The following is a 21,021-nucleotide window of genomic DNA, read 5'->3' as shown; positions in this document are numbered from 1 at the left end:
TTGTTTTCATCATTTTTGTCTTTCTTTTTTATTTATTTATTTTCTTTAAAGAGAGCCAGACAGACCCCAACTTCTTTGTACACCATAAATGCGGTTGAATGATCCGCCGGATTTTATTGCTACACGCTTGATAGGCCCACTTGATTAGCAGTTTTATTATTTCGTAAAATTTTGCTTGGAATGACTAATTTTGTTCAAATAACCATCAAATAGTTGGCGATTTTTTTCTGTTTGTTTTTGTTTATTTCCATTTATGATCGACGACGGACTATTCATCAATTAAAGTCCACACACATTCATTTCTTTTAGGCCTCCCAAAGCTCTGTTATGACACACGCACATTTGGTTTAATAAATTTAACTTCCTTTGTGGTTGTTGTTGTTTTTCTTAAGTTTTATTGATGTTTAATTGTGTAACAAACATTTGGGCTACTCCACTGTGGGCAGATGCGCTTCAAAGTTGTTGTTGTTATTTTTTGCCAAACAATGTTTCAAAAGACAAAAGAAAAGCGAGATGACCTTTAAGGGCCATTCCAATAGGGGTATTCAGTCAAAAGTGAAAACTTCTTCCATCGAACATCTCCGTAGAGACAGGGGAAAAATTCCCCATATCAATGAAAACAACGTTAATCCATACGTGATAACTTAACCACTTAGTCTATGAAACTCCAGAAAAAGAAAATCCAGATTCCAGGCGATAATAAATCATCTTTTTGTGTGCCTTACGGAATCCCGAATGGAACTCTGACCAATATTATCCTGCTATTAATCCCTTTACCAATCCATTCTGTAAAGATCTCGGTACATAAGCAACATGGTCACAATACCCTTTACAAGGGAATCCCATTTTCAGTTATACCCGAAAATAGAACCCTTCCCCAATGTTGTGAAGATTGCTGACAAATTTAAAAAACTCCTTCATTTCGCACGACGTCTCGCCGCGCGCCTTAAAAGAGACGCCATTCTGCCCTCAATCTGCATATTTCTGGTATAACTTCTTCTGAGAAAACAATGTTGTTCAGACGGACTTCCTAAGGATCAATTTTGTAAATGAATGCCACCGAAGACTAACCCTTCCTACCTTTGTAGGATATGCTTGGCCTGCCGTTAGATATAGATGGTCTGGCCTCTTCGAGACATGCACAGAAGGTTTGGTTCGATTTCGGATCCACATCCTAATTGGTCTATGTTATACAAGAAAAACCCTGCAAGCAAAAAATATAACGGAAGTGACTTAATCGTGTCGCTTAGGTGATAGAAACAATCGCGGATGATGCACAATGAGTGACTTCATTCGTGAAGAAATGAACAACACCCGCATCTCTTCCTTGAAGTACCCTTACCAGAGAATCCCATTCTCAGTTATCGCAGCAAAATAGTATCCTTCTCCACGGCTGTCAAGATTATGAACAAGTTTAAAAACTCCTTCATTTCCCAGGATGTCTCCGCCGCGCCCTTGAAAAGAGGCGCCACTCTGGCTCCAATCGGCATATTTCTGTTATACCTTTCGTCCGAGGAACCAATGTTGCTCAGACGGAATTCCGTTGATTTCTTCTTCAAATTTTTAAATGAATGCCACCCGAAAACTGATCTGTCCTACCTTTGTAGCACAAACATGGGCTGCCAATAGATAGAGATGGATATGGTTTGGTTCGCTTTCGGATCCACAGGATATAGTAAATTGGTCCATATAAAACAAGAAAAAGAGTGATTTAATCGTGTCGCCTAGGTGATAGAAACAGTAGCGGAAGTCAACCGAAGCGACCTCATTGTTGAAGAAATCAAACACGCCCACATCACTTCTTCTTAGGCCAGGGAGATAGAAACTCATTTCCAAAGAATCCGGCGGCCAAGTCGATAGCTAAATACAGTCTATGATATACAACAACAAAAATCACAAGGTTCTACACGATTCGAAAAATAACTTTAAACTAAGGAAGTACCTTAATAAATGAACCGACATAGTTTGTAGTGTGATTTTCTCGTCGGCTTGGGTAAGCCCAGTTGCGTCCAGGGTGTGCTTAAGGGCCCACTAAACCTTACGAAATAAAAAAAACTAGTTTTCACCCTTATAAGGTAAAATGTTCTATTTTATTGAAATGCGATAGGATGATGTGCGTGTAGCAAGGCCGGTGTGAGACAAATGTCCCTGTGCGCAATGCATTGTTAAGGAATTAGGGTTAACTTAATCCCGTGTAGACGCCGTTTTATTCCCTGATACAATTTGTACCAAATAAAATGAGGGTTCGATTCAGATTACGATTCTACATACAATGCTTTATTGACGTTACCCGCGCAAGACTTAATTTCTCTATTAAGCACAAAGCTTATATCTGGTAAACACACAGCTTTACTCTATTCAGATTACTCTTTCCTAAGTTTACGCTCATAGTTTAAGGTCGCGATCTGAATGACAACTCAATCGCCCACCCGCTACTCTCCCGCATTTGTACTCGCTTGCGTATGCATAGACTGTTCCAGCATCCTTCCTTCCAGTTGCACATACACATAATCTTATACAAGCAGAAGAATTAATATAAACAACTAATGGGGCAGACGTAATAAATATAGGGAGTAGGAAGATTTACAAGGAATGATGTCACAATGTAGAAGTATAACTGAATAGTCAAGAGAAAAATACAACAAACAATAGCTAAGTAAACAGTGGAAATTAAGACTAAGGCATAATTACATGATTGTAGTAAATTCCTTACAGTAGTTGTTGTTGCAAAACTGATACAAATAAGATAAATGCTTAATAAAAATTTACGTTACAATTCAAATGTTTATATTAACAGAAATGCATCTAAATAAACTTAAATCTACCAGTTATATTCGTAACAATATTAAAAGGGTCGCCGCAATAGGTAGATCTTCCAAAATTTTTTAGCACAACTTCTTACCCAAAATTATCTTGGCGGATATCAAGTGCCTCTGTAGTAGCAAGCTGGTATCAATGGCAAAAAGCGAAATACTAAAGCCTCCGACGACATGAGGTGAATGAGAATTATTTCTGTTACAGCCTGTGATGAAGTTGCAACGAAGTGAATAAATCCATATACATTAAGGTGGATTGTTTTATGGAGTTGATGTCACGTTATAGGTTCATAGCTCCCGCCAGCCCTTTTAGTTACTTTTAAGGGTTTCTGTCAGGAAGGATGGAATGGAAAACCATTATATCGCTGTAAAAAGGATCACGGGAAGTACCGTCTGTAAAATTTTCAAAACGATTCCCTCCCTTAAACTTCTCTTAAGCGGAAATTTTGAAATTTTGTGAGGGAGATAGCCAAAGTTATTGTCCGACATAGACCTTCTTGGAACTTGAATTAAGTTTGACAGAAATTTTACGATGTGCAAAATTTCAACCATATCGCGTACTCAGTCCGTAAGTTATCGTGCTCATTTTCTTGCTGTAGCACCGTAGAAACCTACGTAGAAGCATAGGTTTTATGCTCATCAGTCATTTTAGTTGGTGCCGACAGCTTTCTTTCGGAATTATCTTAAGAAAAACAAAATTGAATCGTCTTAATAGATGCCTTACTCCCACCGAGAACTACCATGCGCAAGTCTTTAGCGAAAAAATTTAACTTTTGTTGGGGAGGTACCCAAAGGAGTGGACCAGTATGATCCATCTTCGAACTTTGGACCAAATATTACGTGTGGAAGGAAGGCTTTTAGGGGTAAAGTGGGCATCCAAACGCCTGTTCCTTTCGAGAGATGTCGCGCCCATCAGGTTAGGTTTAAGGATGCGCTAGATGGCTGTCTAGTTCCTGCTTCAATCGGAGTTCTTTGGTCTAGAGATGATAGGTGTTTGGCAAATTTAAAAGGATAATGGGATCTATGTCTGATAGGAAGGTGAGAGTATCTATGTAATATCTGCCCAGTAGTCAGCGTCTTCATGGGCGAAACAATGGACACTTGCAAAGTAGATATTCTGCATCATTAGACAACCTACAGTAATCAATGCCACCTTTCTCTCATTTTGACTTTGGAGTTCTAATCCTGCAGTGACCTGTAATAAGACCCAGTGTTGTATCCATTACTTATATCGTTCTACGATGAGAGATCACAGCCGAGATTGCTTTGGAATTTCCGCATCCAGATTCCATAAGCCATCTGAGATGTGTCTACTCTAAACATATCTTACTAAGTTTGCCGAGGTAATAGCACATTGGTGGCCGGACATCAACTGACTTAGCGAGACTATGCATTTGTGTTGCTTGCGCTAACGCAGGTTGTGTAAGTAGAATTTGTGTGTAAAACTAATGTGTCTGTTACTAATTGCGTCAAAAGCAATGTATTGGCCATCAGGGCTCTAGAGTTTATTTCCGTGGCTTGAGACCTTAAGTGACGCCTGACTATCAACATATGTATGTACAGTAGAAATCGCTTATAACGTCGTCGTTTATAACGTCATATCGGTTATAACGACGACATCCAAAAGTCCCAAATCTCTGGGGCCCTTTATAGCCCTATCGCTTATAACGACATATCGGTTATAGCGACAAATTCCGTCGGTCCCTTGACCGACGTTATAAGCGATTTCGACTGTACATAGTTACTGGCCTTGTAAGATTGCTTTCAAGTCTTCACCAATTCTGCTGCTTACCTGATAGCAAGAATCTCTGCCTATAAGAAGCTACAGCTATCATTAAGCTTAAATAATTGTTTGGTTAATGGGTTCTCTCAGTAGACGCCGGCGCCAGAGCCTTCCTCGGAGCGTAATTATAAACAAGCTTTTCCTCCTGGTCTTTATCTAGTTTTATACTATTCTTCTCTGTAAACATAATAAATTACTTCCATTACAAATCAAATAGTTTAAAGCGGAATTTCATACCCCACTTGAGCGTCAAACCTTTATGTGGTAAACATATGAATATTGCGAACAATGAACCGCCCTTATACAACATGGGATTAACACACCTCAGAGCTTGTCTACACCACACTTACAACAGATCATAACAGCATGACACATGATCGGTTGCTGGGAAAGTTTTGCGCTGAGATATTTTATTACGAATCCGATTACAAAATCCAAAAAAAAGACAAAAACCACAGACCCACACAGAAGTTATTGAACTATAATTTTTGCCAATAACTGTTCCACACATTATGAAATGAAATCTCCACAAAAGCAATTTGTTGCTTTGTTTCCCCCACACAAAGTGAATACCCCTAATGTAAGAAATTATTATTTAATATTAAGCAGAACGTGGTAACTTCTTGCAGAGTTTTTGTTTTCATTTTGTTTGTTTTTGGCTAAGGTTGACCAGCTGACGTCGTTGCGACGTCCGTCTTCGTACTATGACTACAATAGTATTTGTTGTAAAATGCGTAGCGTAACGTATCCCAAACGTATGGACATGAGCGAACCGCACGTGCGTAGGCTAACTAATATGAGGTTTATTGATGACGATTTGTTTGGTCTGACGGTCGATCCGTTGGTCGTTCTCTCTTCGCATTGTGCGATGATAGTTTGTTGACTTGCCATATGGATAAGGTTTCTTAAAGAGCAAATCAATAACAAAACAAACAATAAAAACTGAATGAAATTGCGGCTTCGCTGGGTGAATGAATGAGTTAGTGCCAGCAGTAAGTATTGTTATACGAACGCGCGAGCATATGTAGCGGCGTTGTCAACGTCTTCATATTGCGGTGGCATCATATTCGAAAAGAAAAAAAAAAAACGTTTGGCTAAACGCGAAAAACATAAACAAATAATAGGAAAACGATCCCAATATACGGTTTGGAAAATCGTCTCCCTCTTTCACTCTCGCTTTAAAGTAAGTTCGTTATTCGTTCGTTTTATAGATTTGTGTGGAATATTGTTATTGGATTGTCCGCCTGTTGCTTGATCTCCCAGAGCCAGAGTGTCTAATATTAAATGCGTATATTTTGCAATCGTTTTCAACTTCGTCATCTTCTTCTTGTGTCATTAAGAATTCAATTCGATTTGAAGAGTTTCGAATTTCAAATTAGTTAAGACTAGAGATTTTGTTGTACAGCGTGTGTATGCAAGTGTTCGTGTGTGGCCATAAACGCCTGTCGTTTTGTTTTTAAATAAAATTATGGTCATCTTTTTTGTTGATTTTGATTTTGGAATACCAAATTCTGTAAAATTGTGATTTGTGTATTGTACATATTTCCTGATGCCGATTTATGAGTTCGCCTTTGGAATATTTTGTAATGCTAGCTTCTATTATTACCATGTAAAAAAGAGGAAAACCAAATGGCAAATGACAAGAGATACAAAAAATGAAAGTTGAAATTCCCAAAAGTCTAAAAGCAGTAAGTGATACAAGTTTGACCAATGCACAAATAAGGATATAATATTTGCGGAAATAAAAATTATCGGAATTTTGTGTATAAGTGTGTGTACAAAAGTAAAGCGTTTTATTCTACAAAGTATTTTTTTAGAGTAGTAAAGAATTTTGCTTATTATTTTGCTTTGGAATTAATGTTTGTTGGACAAATTTGCGTTGGGCGCCACTTTGTCTTCTAATCGGTATTTAACTCACAATGAAAATAATTTATTGAGGTACATAAATATAAGACAGCCTAATCTGAGCTGAGCTTAACTGATAATGAAATGTTGAAATTTGTAAGATGATTACTTCAATTCGAAATCATAAGGAAATGAAACAAAATAGAAATAAAAAAGTAATTCTAAAATATAGTAAATATATTTCAAAAACTAAATGAAACAAAACAGAAATAAATAGTAATTCTAAAATATAGTAAATATATTTCAAAAACTAAACATGAGGGTGAGTTTTGTGGTCGTTGCTAAATTTATGCAAAAATTTAGTTGGGCGCCACTTTCGACATAAATGATATCCTCTAGAATCTGATCTGCCAAACTCTAAGCCAATGCCTATTTCAGTTGGAATTCCTTCGAGATGTCAAATTGAATCATTGTTTTTATCTAGGATCGATTTGAAGATGCTGTTGAGATGATTTCTTTGTTATGCTTGTTGAAATTTCCGGTACATTGCTCGATGGCTAATACGGGAACAAAAATAAAGTAAGATGGAAAGAAAGGAGTTAGAAGTTTTTACCAAGCCATAATAAGTTTTCGACAAATTCAAAATGGTAAAAGAAATTTATGTCTGATAAGAAGGTGAGATTGTATCTTTCACATCTACCGAATAGTCGGTGTCTTTTTGTGTGCAGAAACATTGCTTTCAAGTCTAATTCTGCTGCTTTACTGATAGCAGGAATATGTGCCTGTAAGAAACTACAGCTATCATTAAGCTAAAAAAATGTTTGGTTAATGGGTTCTCTCAGTATTGTGTTCTCACAGTGATTTTATCCCTAGAGGAAAGTCGGTCTACAATAAGTGATCCCAGGCTAGATTGCATTGAATTTCCTGCATACCGGTTCCATAAGCCACCTGCGCTGTGCCTTCACAAAGTAGAATTTACTATGTTTGCCCATTAGTGTCCGGAAAAACTCATTAACTGGTAGATCGATAGACTTAGAGCCACCTCGAGTTAGTTCATCTGCTAATTCGTATAATTAAAACCTGGAACCCAGCAACGTTTAACGATATTTCGTTATACATCATACAGAGTTCTTGTGAATTCGAGGATTGCTCGCGAGATTATGGCCCACGACTTCAGAGCCTTAAGGGTCGCCTGACTATCAACATGTATAGTCACGAGTACTGTGAGACTTAAGTCCTCTAACAAACTCTGCTGCTTTCATAACAGTAGAGTTTTTTGCCGAGAATCTCTGTTAAATAGACTCTACAGCTATCTCTAAGCTTGACCTGAGAGTCTTTAGGGCTTCCTGACTATCGACATGTATAGTCACGATTCCTACGAAACTGCACTCAACTGCATATTGCCAGACCGTCCAGACTAGAAGTATCTTTAATTCAAATGTATAATCTTGGAATAATTACTAGGATTTAGTCAAATCTGAAAGAGGTGGGCATAAAATTGCTTGTACGATTACTGATTCAAGCTCCAACCTGGTTCGCGAAGTTTAAAATCCGTGCTCGCACGCCGTGCGCCCTTGATAGTTTAGACAGTAGTGCCCTTTTTCCATGCGCTGTCTGCAGCTTAAGATCAAATTTGATAGAGGTAGACATATAATCGGTTGTGCGATGCTCCAAACTGTAAAATTCGCACACATTTCTGACTCTCGAAGTCTAAAAGCCGTGCTCACAACCCTTAGGGCCCTGGATAGTTTGGGCCGGTGTGCCTCCATAACTTTAGATCAAACATGAAAAAGTTGGGAATAAAATTGCTTGTACGATTACTACAGCCAGACTCAAGCTCCAAACTGTGAAGCTCAAAACGTTCCTGACTCTCGAAGCTTAAAATCCTTGCTCACAGCCCTTTGCACACTTGATAGTTTGGACAGTAGTACCTTATTCCCATGTGTCTGTCATCAGATAAATCCACCATAGGTTAAGTTGAACAGAACCACGGTTTCATTTGCCAGTGGTGTTCTTGCAGGAGTAAAGTGAAATGTGACCTTACTTTGATCGCTCCTTAATATTCCTATTCCCGGTCATTTGGCGGTCTAGGATTATACAAAGAGAAAATTCTAATACAACTTCATCCAAAATTGCTGGCTGAAAATTGGAAAGTTTTCGCTTCCTGATGAATAGTACGAGTTCCGTTTTCTACGGGTTTATTCCAATTGTCATGGCCTAAGCCTGATAGTTGTACTTGAGAACCTTGCACATGTCTTCGGTTGCAGATCATGTCGTTAGTTTCAGGTCAGGAAGAACTTTACAAGAACTTCGAATTGATCTTTTAGAAGTCCTAGAAAGTTCTAGAAGAAGTTCCATACGGCATTCTAGAAGAAGTTCCACACGGGCTTCTATAAGAAGTCCTAAACGAGCTTCCGTTAGGAATCCTATTCGAGCTTCATTTAGGAGACCTAGACGGGCTTCTATAAGAAATACCATACGGCGTTCTATAAAAAGTACCATATAGCCATCTATAAGAGATACCTTAGGATTTCTATAAGAAGTACTATACGGACTATTAGAAGTCCTATACAGCCGTCTATAAGAAGCCTTATACGAGTTACTATAAAAAGTACCATACCGCATTCTATAAGAAGTCCCATACGAGTTTCTATAAGAAGTCCTATATGGACTATTAGAAGTTCTATACAGGCTATTAGAAGTCCTATGCGGGCTTCTATAGAAATCCTATACAGACTTCTATAAGAACTCCTATACGAGTTACTATAAGAAGTCCCACCATACGAGTTTCTATAAGAAGTCCTATATGAACTATTAGAAGTTCCATACGGGCTATTAGACGTTCTATGCAGGCTATTAGAAGCCCTATGCGGGCTATTAGAAGTCCTATGCGGGCTTCAATTAGTAATCCTTTACAGGCTTCCATAAGAACTCCTATACGGGTTACTATAAGAAGTCCCACCATACGAGTTTCTATAAGAAGTCCTATATGGACTATTAGAAGTTCTGTACGGGCTATTAGAAGTTCTATATGAGCCATTCGAAGCCCGATGCGAGCTATTTTTTTTTTTTATTATTAATTACCCCTTAATCACAGATCCCCGACAACAATCTGTCCTACAAAATGTTACAAAATATCCCCTACTTAATATTCCTCTGGCATTCCGCAAAATTCAAACTAAAATATATCGAAATCGATTTTTAACACTCTCCTGGCTGAGAAGACCGCTTCTTGGTATTTCAATTATTAAGAACACAATGAATTCTACCAAAAACCCCATTTACGTATAAGATTCATTCAGTATGCCGAATACCTGCTCCCCACCAGTCATGGTTTACAATAAAACGCAAAAAATACCAACAACAACAGAAACGAAAATCTTGATAACTATTTAGCCATGGGGAGAAAATTTGCCGATGAAGATCACATAGCATAAAGAGACGGACAAGCGATTGGACAGACAGTCAAGTTACATGAAGAGGCCTGGCAAAACATTTACTGCTCTTCAAAACGCAACGAAATTGTGAAGGATAGATAGGTGGATGGATGGATGATGGTCGGTTGGTTGGCTGGCTGGCTGCCTGTTAAAATGGTCGGACGGCATCAAGTATAATTATCACGTTATTATCAACATTTTCATTTTTATGTCAAACTTATCACTTTAGTAGTGAACATACCCCCATACATAATTACTGGAATTTAACTGTCGGGATAGATGAATACCAAACGAAGCGATCCGAGTGAACAGTTTAAACAAGACGCTTTGATGGTAAACAGCAAGTTCCTCAATCTTAGAGGTAAGTTAATTGTCTACAAGGTATAGCTGGAGTATTCATATTTGTTGTTAAATATTGTGTGGAGCCGAAGCTACGTCCCCAACATCCATCCATCAATGGTGGAGATGATGATGGTGACGACCACTAACGTCAATCATCTGTAACCGGAATGTTAACAAGAACCTTCTGTTTTTTAGTGTTGTTCTTGATCGATTGCGATCAATTTATGCAAATCAATAATTACAGAAAGAGAAAAATACAAAAGACGCGACAATGAAGAGGTGTTGCCACAAAAAATAGCAGATGTGATTGTTATGTGACAGATGGGAGGAGGGTAATTTACATTACTAATGGGGTTTTGGGTTTTAAACTAAGATTTTATTAAAAATAAACTGCTTCACATAATCTAAAATATGAGAACCATTCTCGAAGTTATCGATTGTAATCGATGCCTCAAGATCTAGAAAACCCTAACCGACGAATCAAAATGCAATGCTTAAAAATAACAATCAAATCCGGAGGACTGTTAGATTAGAAAGGAAAGAGCCTGCTACAGGATACTGAAGAGATTTTTAGAACACCAAAAGGGGTTCTACAAAATGACAAATCCGAAAAAAGTTACCGTTTGCTATCAATTCGCATTACCTAGCGGAACCTATCACAAATCATATCCAATATTTTGTAGTAGGAAAATAACAAAACTCTGCAATTCTGTTAATATACAACCAATGGAGCTTTTTGGGATGACCAACTGATTATTCTCATATAAAATGGATTAGACATTGTTATAGGAGATCAATAACCTTTTTCTGACCATCTAAAGAAGTTTCGGATTAAAAAGTTATTTATTTCATATTTTCGGAAATCAAATCGGGAATAAACAATAGCTAAATGATTAGTAATATACATGTATGACAAACCAGTTCTAATCTGCCCAACAGCTGTTGTTCAAATCAAGTTGCCATTGCTGGCGAATTGTGATTTTAAGTTCTTGACAGAAGCAAAACAAAAAACTGAAAAAAAAAAAACAAAATACAACAAACACTTACAGTTAGAGCTGCTGTGCTGTGTGCACTAGCCGCCACAGTCAAGAAGTAAACAAAAAAGCACACTTTATCAAAATAAAGTAAAATAGCAGCAACAACAACAAACAAACCAACAATTGTAAAAAACAACTTCCGTTTAAGGTTTTCTACTTAACGAAAATAACAAAAAAAAAATTCAATCAGACTTTTAGCAGCAGTGGTAATGCTGAGGAGAAAAAAGTATTACTAAGTGACTGAGTGAGTGACTGCGTGCGTGGTTGTATTTAAAACCGCTTTAAAAGATATCTTTGCGAATAAATGGATTTTTGTTTTTTGTATAGAAATTCGTTATAGAATTGAAGTACAAAAATGGCAATAGCAGGCTGTTGTAAGCGTACATATGTGGGGGGTTGTATGATAAGTTTTTGTTTAAAATGCCCCTTGCGAAAGTGGCTTATATATACGGGCTTCTATTAGAAGGCATTTACCCGGGCTTCTATTAGAAGGCCCTTACGTGCTTCTAGTAGAAGGTCCCTATGTGCTTCTATTAGAAGGCATACGAACTCCTATAGAAGTCTCTAAGAAGTCTTATGCCTCTTTCTATAAGAAGTCTTATGCGTCCTTCTATAAGGAGTCCCATACGTCCTTCTATAGGAAGTTCCGTACGGGCTTCTATTAGAAGGGCCTTACGTGCTTCTTTTAGAATGACCTTACAGGCTTCTGTTAGAAGGCCCTTACGGGCATCTATAAGAAGTTTCATAGGGCTTCTATCAGATGTTCAATACGGGCTTCTGTAAGAAGTGCCATACGACCTCATATAAGAAGTCCCACACAGTCTTCTATAAGAAATCCCATAGGGACTTTATAAGAATCCCATCGGGCTTCTATTAGAAATCCCATACGGGCTTCTATTCGAAATCCTTTAGGGCTTCTATAAGAAGTCTTCTATGGGCTTCGGTAAGAAGTCTTCTACAGGCTTCTATAAGAAGTCTCACACGGGCTTCCATTATAAGTCCGGTGCTTCGGTTATAATTCCAGTACGGGCTTCTAAAAGAAGTCTCATTCGACCCTTTTTAAAAAATTTAATACGCCCTTTTATAAGAAGTCATCTACGGGCTTCTGAAGGAATTCCTCTACAGTCTTCTATGAGAAGTCCTCTACAGGCTTCTAAAGGAATTCTTCTACGGGCTTCTATAAGAAGTCCTCTGCAGACTTCCATTAGAAGTCCCATACGGGCTTCTATAAAAATCCTTAACGTGCTTTTATGAGACGTCCCATACATGCTTCTATATGAAGTCCTATACGTGCTTCTATAAGAAGTCCTCTACGGGTATTTACAAAATTTCCCTTATGGTCTTCAATAAGAAATCTCCCTATAATAAGTCCTATACGGGCTTCTAGTACAAGTCCCATACGGCCTACGTTTAGATGCCTAATACGAGCTTCTATAAGAAGTCCCATACGGGCTTCTACAAGAAGTCCCATACGGACTTCGATCAGAAGTATCATACGGGCTTCTATAAGAAGTCCCACACGTGCCCATACCATACCAGCTTTTACAAGACGTCCAATACGGCCTTCTATAAGGAGTCCCATACGACTTTCAATAAGAAGTCCCATAAGGTCTTCTTAATAAAGTCCTTCTAAAAAAGTCTTGTATGTGCTTTCTACAAAAAGTTCAACTCCGGCTTCTGTATGAAGTTTCATGCGGTCTTCATTAAGGAGTCCCATACGGGCTTCTTTAAGAAGTCCCATAGGGGTTCTTTAAAAAGTCCCAAAAGCTTCTATAAGACGTCTCATTCTACAAAATTTTTTCATGGGCTTCTATAAGAAGTCCAATGCGGGCTTCTATAAGAAGTTCTACACGGGCTTCTATAAGAAGTCGTATATGAGCTTTTTAAAGAAGTCGTTGACGAAATTCTATAAGAAGTTCCATAACTCCTACTATAACGACTTTTTATAAGAAGTTGCATGCTGGCGTCTATAAGAAGTTTCATACCGGCTTCTATGGAAAGTTCTACGGGTTTCCATAAGAAGTTCATTGTTGGCTTTTATGAGAAGTCCCTTGCGGACTTCAAAAGAAGTTTCATACGGCTTCCAGTAAGCAGTTACATAAGCCTTATTTTAGAAGTTCCATGCGGATTTCTGAGGTCGTAGAGACTTTTAAAGACCGTTCCGGACTTCCTTTAGAAGGCTTTATTGGCAATCCTATTGTAGGTCGTTTTTTATTTCCAATAAAAGGATGTACAGAACTTCCTAAAAAAGGATGTTGGCACTTCTTATAGAAGATCATAAAGGACTTCTTATATAAGGTCGTGCAGGACTTCATGTAAAAGAGAACCTCTTTTATGGGACTTCTGATTAGGCTTCTTATAGAAGTCGGGATTTCTTTAAAAATCCGTAAAGGACTTTTTGTAAAAATATTGTAGAAGACTTCTTATAGTAGAATGTGCTGACTTCTGTCTGAAGACCGTAGAAGACTTCTATGGAACCTCTTATGGGACAGTTACGTGAAATTTTCTCCATTGCAGGGAGAGTGGAACTATTTCACATTTTTTAAAAGTCGCTGGCTGCGAAGTTTTTTAGAAATCACGTGGTTCTATCATGGTGGCCATCCTCATATCCTTCATCTGATCAATCAAACTCTCCGCTTTTGCGCTTCTCCAATGGCAGTGAACTGTTTGATTAGAAATATTTAAATTAGCTTTGATGTTGGCGGGATACTGTCCTGGTCAGTCACAAGAATGCTTGCTTTATTTAGTTCATCTCGGTTTATCTATAGTCTCGGTTTATCTATCGACTTGTGATGTTGCAGCCTAGAATCGGACAAAGTATTACCATCTTTGCGATGCTTTGATTCGTCGTTGAAGTTTGCTTCTCGTCGGGTTACCGCACTAATCAGTTCAACTCTTTCACGTACTTTTAGTGCAGATTTAATTCTGATTAGTGATCGATGTAGATTTTATTTTAGTTAGCAACCCATAACCCATTACACCTATAGAATTTCCCCTCTTTGGCCTAAACCACGCGTTCCAATTATTACTAAGACTCTACAGTCGCCTATTATCCATGTTTTTTTCCTTAATTAATCTCACAGTCTCTACTTTAGGCGTTAAAGCTGAATTGAAATGAAATAAAACAGTCAGTCGTCACACATTCATCAATTCCAACTACGCTTAATAATAGATAGACGACATACATACAAACATATGTACATATGTATGTGCAGTTGACAACGGCGTCAATGAAATCTTGAATGGAAGAACAACAGCAGCAGCAGTAGCGACGGCAGGCAGCACCAGCAGCTGTGGCAACAAAAAAATCGGTAGGAAGTACTGATTCAAACGATGAATCACAAAAATTGCTACAAGTTTCTGTTTTCGTCAGTAAATTTTGGTGAAGCTTAAAAGCAAGTGAGTTTTAAGTGGAAAATCTAGGAAAGGCTATTGGACGTGGGGCAGGGATAGATTCCAGACGGCGTTATGACCTTCCTATAATGGACACAAAGCCAAATTAAATAGGCCACAATACCCAATTGCTTAGTGTAGAAAAAAAGTTTTTGAGTTGGAGCCTTCGGCCAGAATTGAAGAATTTTTCCCTTAGACAGATGCAAAGTTAGCAACGCCTATAAAACCTCCTTGACGCTGTAAGCAACTTATGTTAGGAAGCCAAGGACATACCATATTTGAGGTTTACGATACGCAACCAATTAAAATATAGTCCTAAGATTTTCTACTTAATATTTATGAAACATTTATAATATTTTATTGAATATTAATACCAATATTTAAATTAAGTCGCTCCGCATTCGAATTTTTTTCTTTGTCGATTTTCAGGCTTTTTTCATAGCTTTGTTCCCTATTGTGTTTTTTCTCTGCATGCAATTTTTGCAAATCAAAAGATTTATTCAATAAAACTGTCACGACTGTATCGACACCAAAATTGTCTTGTCAATTCATACGTCTGTCCGTCCGTCCATTCATCCATCAATGGCTTTTAGCAGCTAATGCCGGTACTTTTTTAGTGTGCGGTGACTGATGTTGATTGGTTTGTTGGTTCACAGAGACACAGATTCAGTCATTTTTGCCGCCGCCGTTGAACTTGATGACCATGAATTTATCACAAAATCACATCAATGACTAAAAACAAACGAAAGAAAAATTGCAAAGAAGAAGAAAAAGGGAGGAAAAAAGAGTTGGGACTGTAGTGATGGAGGAAAATGGTTTTGTGGTCCAAAAAATCCATAATTAAGGCATGTGCGACTTAATCCCATTGTTGTTGTTTTAATATTTTAAAACAACTAATTTATTATTTTTTATTTTTGCCTTATCTCGAAAGAGAATAATTAAACTAATTTATAAGTTGAGAAAGTTTGGCATTGTTCGCCAAGGTGTAAGGCAGGGAAGACTAGTTTTGATCCTAGCCACAGGATCTCATTAGTTCCCTTGCTTCTTGTTTGGAGATATTCTGCACCGAAGTTATTTTTCAATAACTTCTTCAACAAAAAACTTTTAATACCCAAACATCAATCGTCAGATCGAAGTATAAGGGTGACCAAAGAAAAAACTTCAATGAGAAGTTTTTCTTTGACAACCTCACACAACCCCAACGAAATTGTTTGCAAAACAAGACAAACCTTCTCCACTGTTATGTAGCGTTGAATTACAACGAAGGCCACAAGAAAATATACAAACTGTGTCAGTGTTTCTCAAATAGACCATTGGTGGCTTTTTTATTCGAATAACTGTTGCCATTTCGTTTATTTAAAATAGTCTGGCTTAATCCCATTGTTGTTGTTTTAATATTTTAAAACAAGTAATTTATTAGTGGAGAAAGTTTGGCTTTGTTCGCCAAGGGAAGGGAAGACTAGTTTCGATCCTCCCCACATGATCTTATCATTTAAAATATTAAAACAACAATTCGATTAAGCCAGACTATTTTGAGTAAACAAAATTGCAACAGCTATCCCAATAAAAAACGTCACCAATGCTCTAAGGCATTTATATTTGAAAACAAAAAAAATGTTCGTAATTTTGTAACTTGCCTCATATTAAGATTTTCCTATTAACTATTTCTATGAGCGTATAATTTCTTCTAATTCCCACCTATGTTATTATGGTTCTTCAATTTTCTATAATGAGCTTATTTTATTACATTGCAACATTGTATTTTTTCTCTCCACTAAATCTTTAGCCTTTATAAGATCTCACATTGCTATATTATGTTACATTGTTGCAAATCTGTAGTTACCATAAATAGAGTGTTTGGTTGGGTCACTTCTGGCCAACTAGCGAATTAACTTTGTTGCTGTTTTTGTTAAAATTTAATGTTAATTTTGTGAATCAAAAAATTATGTTTTTGCTGCAGTAACTAAATCACGTTTTTTGTTTAAATTTGGGAAATGGCTATGTGATCTCCAAATTTAGGAACCACCAGTTTGGCCTATTGCATAGAGAAATGGGTAGAGGTGATTTTGGCCAGATTTTAGCTTCAAAACTTCTCTGCCATAAAAGCGCAATCGATTCATAATTGAAGAGCATTTCAGTCTGTGAATATCAAAATATTGTGGATTGGGCACAATATTTCGATACTCACAGACTGAAATGCTCTTCAATTATGAATCAATTGCGCTTTTATGGCAGAGAAGTTTTGAAGCTAAAATCTGGAACTTAATACTGGTCTGGTAGTTTTTACGATGGCAACAAACAAATCTTTTCAGAATCTCTAGCTTTGCCAACCAACATCCTGAAGTTCTCGTTCCTATTGTTAATATTGTTACGAAATTAAGTTTAACTTGTCATCGGACAGAATACGATTTAACAATGCTTTAATGACTTTACATCTATTATTCACACAAGTCTTTACTAAGCACACAGCTTTATTTTACTTTGCTTTACAAACGATTTTTATTTGCGTTATGATTTACAACTAACGCACCCACCGGCTATTCTCCCATATTTATACTCGCTTACTGATGCATAGAATATTCTATCATCCTCAATCTAGGATGTTCTATAATGGACAGGGAAATGTAAATCGATTCGAAAATACACATACAAACAGACGGATAAATGAAAACCAGAGTTAGGTAAATTATTTGGTTTTACTCTCACTTAGTGTAAAATACATTCAAATTTACGCTCACTGAGAGTAAAGTGCGCACATCGCCTACCCCTGATGTAAACAAAAAGTGGAGCAGAGGTAATAAATACGAGATACTAGAAGAGGTAGTAATGAATTAGGGATAGGTAAGTCAACTTTCGATTAATCAAATAATCGACTTTTTGCAGTCAAAATTCTAAAAATCGAAGTCGACTTTTGTCTGGAGGGAAAATCGAATAATCGATTATCTTGTGATCGGTTTTCGAGTTTCGGTTATAAAAAAGTCGAAAGTCAAGTTTTAAGACAACGAAATAATCGCCAGACCGAAAAATCGCATTTTATGTTCAAGACAAAAATCGATTATTGCTGTCCATTACCTATCCCTATAATGAATGACGTCATTTCTTAACTGTGCTTTGGTGCAGATTTTATTCCTATCAGGGGTCGGTGTGGATTTTATTTCAGTTAGCAAGCCATGACCCATGTACGCAAGTTCCAATTATTACTAATCCTCTTCTTTTGCTCACAATTAGTGTTTCCCTTAATTTATTTCCTTAATAAAACCTCCACTTTAGGCACAGATGCTGAATTGAAATAAAGTAAACAAGTTACATCCAGTTTTTCGTCCCATCACAACGACATTCCAACTGCTAATACAGGTGGTGGCACAATGATTATCACCCTTTCTAGGATTAGTTGTTTTATTTCTGATTTACAAGTGTCAGATAAGTACCGAACAGCTGCAGCAATTTTATTTTTTTAATCCACGTTTAAAATTTTTCGCCGAATATTATTTCCTTTTTTAATCTAGGTCAAATTTATTTAAAAAAATACGTACTTTTAATATATTTTAAAAATCCGAGTTTATGAAATATGTTTTGAAAAAATCAAGTCTAACATATACTTAATCCACGTCTAATATTTTTTTAAATCCGCATCTATGAAAACAATTTATTTTAAATCCTCGCCTTTGAAAAAAAAACATTAAGTTCACGTCAAATATTTTTTTCAAAAAACCTGAGTCTATGAAATATATATTTTTTTAATACATTTTAATATTTTTTAGATCCGCATATATGAAAAATATTTTTTTGAATCCACGTCTAACAATTTTTTTTAAATCCACGACAAATATTTTTTTAATTCGAATTTATGATTTCTTTTTTAATCCAAGTCTAATATATATTTTTAAGTTCGAATCTATGAACAGTACTTTTGTTTTGATCCCTATGAAAAATATTTTTTTAAGTCCACGTCTAGTATTTTTTCAAATTCACGTCTATGAAAAATGTTTTCTCTTAAGTCAATATTTTTTTTTTAATCCTGGTCTTTGAAACATTTTTTTAAATTATCTGGTACTATGAATTTCTATAAAAAATATATATTCTATAAAAAATATATGTTTTTTAAATTCTTGTCTATAATTTTTTTTTAATCCGCGTCTACAAAAAATATATATATTTTTAAATCCAAGAATAAAATATTTTGTAAATCCTCGTCTATAATATATTTTTTTAATCCACGTATGATATTTTTCGAAATTCGCGTCCATAAAAATATTTTTTTTTTAATTAATAATATTTGTTTAAATAACCGTGACTTTGAATAATATTTTTTTAAAAAATCGAGGACTATAGGGTTATGAAAAATATTATTTTAAAAATTCGTGCCTTAAAAAATATTTGTTTTAAATCTGCGTCTATTAAAAATATTTTTTTTTAAATCCACGCATAACATTTTTTTTAATCCAGATATATAATATTTTTTTTTAGATCCACGTCTAGAATTTTGTTTTTTTTAATTCGCCTCTATGAAACATATTTTTTTACATCCACGACTATTATTTCTTTAAATTCGCGTCTATGAAAAATATTTTTTCTTAAGTCCACGTCTAATATTTTGTTAAAGATCCGATTCTTTGAAAAAAAAAATTTTTTATTTTTAAATTTTTTTTTTTTAATTTTTAAAAATTTTTGTTAAATTTTTTTTTTAAATAAAATATTTTTTTTTTAAAATCTGCCTCAATAAAAAATATTTTTTTTTAAATACACGCATATTTTTTTTTTTTTTTAATCCACGCCTCTAATATTTTTTAAATTCACGTCTAAAATTTTGTTTTTGTTTTTTAAATTCGGCTCTATGAAAAATATGTTTAAAATCCACGACTTTATTTCTTTAAATTCGCGTTTACTAAAAATATTTTTTCTTAAGTCCACGTCTAATATTTTATTAAGCAGTCGAGTCTTTGAAAAATATTTTTTAAATCTGGGACCATGATAGTAGTTTTAAAACAATCAGCTTCAATGAAAAATATTAAATTAAAAATTCGTGTCCATAAAAAATAATTTTTTAAATCCGCGTCTATAAAAAATATTTTTTTTCAACTCCTGTCTATAAAAAACATTTTTATATTTATTTAAAATCCACGTCTATAAAAAATATATTTTTTTTAATATGTGTCTAACATTTGTTTTTAAATTCGCGTCTAAAAAAATATTTTTTTTTAATATGCGTCTAACATTTGTTTTTAAATTCGCGTCTATGAAAAATATTTTTTCCTAAGTCCACGTCTAATATATATAACTTTTTTTATAAATTCGAGTCCTTGAAAAATATTTTTTAAAAAATCTGGAACTATGTTTTTTTTTTCAAAACAATCCGTGTCTATTTTAATACGTGTCCACAAAATTTTTTTATTCCGCGTCTATAAAAAGTATTTTTTACTAAATGCTTGTCTATAAACAATATTTTTTAAATCCACGAATAAAATATCTTTCTTTTAATTCTCATCTATAATATTTTTTTAAATCCACGTCTGATATTTTTTATTTTTTCTATGAGAAATGTTTTTTCTTAAGTCCACGTCTAATAATTTTTTAAAAAATCCAAGTCCTTGAAAAATGTTTTTTTTTTTTTTAATCTGGCACAAAGAAATTTTTTTAAAACAATCCGAGTGTCTTAAACATGTTGTTTTGAAAATCCAGGACTATGAAAAATGTTTAAACAGTCCGCGTCTATGATTTTTTTTTTGTTAAATCGCCGTCTATAAAATATTCCACGTCTGGATGTTTTATAAGGTCTTTAGAATTTTTTTTTTTACAAACTCCTCCCTCATTCTTCCAATGATACTTTACAAAATTTGTTTAAAAAATCCACACACATTTTTCTATTTGTACAAGAGCAATTCTGGTTTAAACAATTTACGCTCTTATGGCCCTAGAAATTTTTTTTTTTTTTAAATAATAGTTCTGGTGGTCCTTGTCAATAAAATCCACTCTTCTTATTTAGATGATCGCTGAGAAGTTATTCTTAAAAGAATCAAGAATGATATACAGAAGGCCCACAATTTTGGCCGCAATATTTTTATTAAAATTAAAAAAAGTTACAAAAACCCAGTATTAGCTACTTTTTTATATACATATTTAAGGCTGACTGTGGAGCAACTTGATATAAAATCTGCAACAATGTCGCTAAACTAAACTAAATAAATCGCAGGCGCGCATGACTTTTTAAGATTTTTGCCAATGTCGTTGCGGTACGTCGTCTCATGATGATGATGATGGACCGACAACATGGCTTAGAAATACTTGCGTTTTTATTTACACACACTATCTATCTACAGCAATAATAATGTTCTTTACTAAGTTGTCTTTCCTTATTTTACTTTTCCGCG

At 35.4% G+C, this 21,021-nt stretch overlaps 1 protein-coding gene across 6 annotated transcripts in view; it reads left to right on the top strand.

The window, feature by feature from the left end:
* pigs (GAS2-like protein pickled eggs) overlaps window positions 1-21,021 on the top strand; it is a 418,326-nt gene that overhangs the window by 103,617 nt on the left and 293,688 nt on the right. The window contains exon 1 of one of the 6 annotated variants that reach the window (XM_073971918.1): window positions 5,589-5,782. The exons of the other annotated variants lie outside the window; for them this stretch is intronic. The gene's annotated coding sequence lies outside the window, so the exon portion shown is untranslated. Of the gene's footprint in view, window positions 1-5,588; window positions 5,783-21,021 lie in introns of those variants that run through there. 6 annotated transcript variants of the gene reach the window in all.

The sequence above is a fragment of the Musca autumnalis genome, unplaced genomic scaffold (genome assembly GCF_047663935.1).
Source record: "Musca autumnalis isolate F117 unplaced genomic scaffold, ASM4766393v1 scaffold_3, whole genome shotgun sequence".
NCBI classification, from domain to species: Eukaryota; Metazoa; Arthropoda; class Insecta; order Diptera; family Muscidae; genus Musca; species Musca autumnalis.
The sequence above is the reverse complement of the archived record's forward strand: the minus strand, read 5'-3'. Positions and strand labels throughout refer to the sequence as shown.